The sequence below is a fragment of the Phalaenopsis equestris genome, unplaced genomic scaffold (genome assembly GCF_001263595.1).
Source record: "Phalaenopsis equestris unplaced genomic scaffold, ASM126359v1 Scaffold000002, whole genome shotgun sequence".
NCBI lineage: Eukaryota > Viridiplantae > Streptophyta > Magnoliopsida > Asparagales > Orchidaceae > Phalaenopsis > Phalaenopsis equestris.
The window spans coordinates 25,473,448-25,474,458 of NW_018164444.1; positions in this window are offsets into that span (position 1 = coordinate 25,473,448).

The following is a 1,011-nucleotide window of genomic DNA, read 5'->3' on the forward strand; positions in this document are numbered from 1 at the left end:
GATTATTAATGCAATTAACAGTTACCCCCCAGAGATTTTACCTAGTGACTCTGAGATAAATCCTAAGGAAATGAATTATGAGCAATTTAAAATTATTGAACTGATATTTAGAAGAGAATTTGAGGATTTGTTTCAAAAGAGCTTTGAGTTGAGAGATAAGGACAGGGAAATTGAAAGATCAATGGAAGAAATTCCTGAAGAATTTAAAGATAATTTGAAATAGAAGAGTAACATAGAAGATCAAATACCTGATATTATCTTTGCAACGCCTGCTTTCTTCATAAGAAACAGTACTAACTCAGAACCTTCTCAGCAGAAGCAGAGACATAAACATCAAGGAGCTTTGGCATCTTTTTCTGATAAGGAAATATAAATTTGTTCATAAATTTCATCTCAGAAAGTGCAATGTAGTTGTAAAAATCTAACTCCTTCTTTAGATGTCCCTTCGCCTTCAGAAGCTTCAGGATACGATTCCTTGGAATCAATCTTCTATTCAAACGGGCTATTGATCAAAGATTACTTAATTGGACTTTTGATCCAGGTGGAATCATTTGTCGGGCTAGCGACGTTAAATCAAGCGCTTTATGGGAGGCAACCCATAGTTATCTGTGTGGTTTCATGCTTAAGAGTCATGATTCATGATTGTTAGTATTGTATTGTGTTTTCTTTAGTGTGGATTGATATGTTTGCTTGACGTTTAGTAGATGTTAGGATTGTTAGTGTTTTGATTTACTTTTTGTGTGTCATGAGGGAGATAATTCATTAAATTCTTATTATGGTTAGACTTGTATGTTATATTGTAGTAGTTGGATTGATGAGTCCACTACCACTCGGGTCTCACCTGGACTTGAGTTTTACAAAAGAAATTATGAATTTTTATAGCGATAGTTCCATCTCAATTTTGTTACTTCCTTTCTTGGACTTTGTTTCAATTTGATAGGAGTCGTGAAACTATTTGATGAGTAACTTATGGATGATTTTACACTGTACTTATAACTGTTAGAGGTGCCT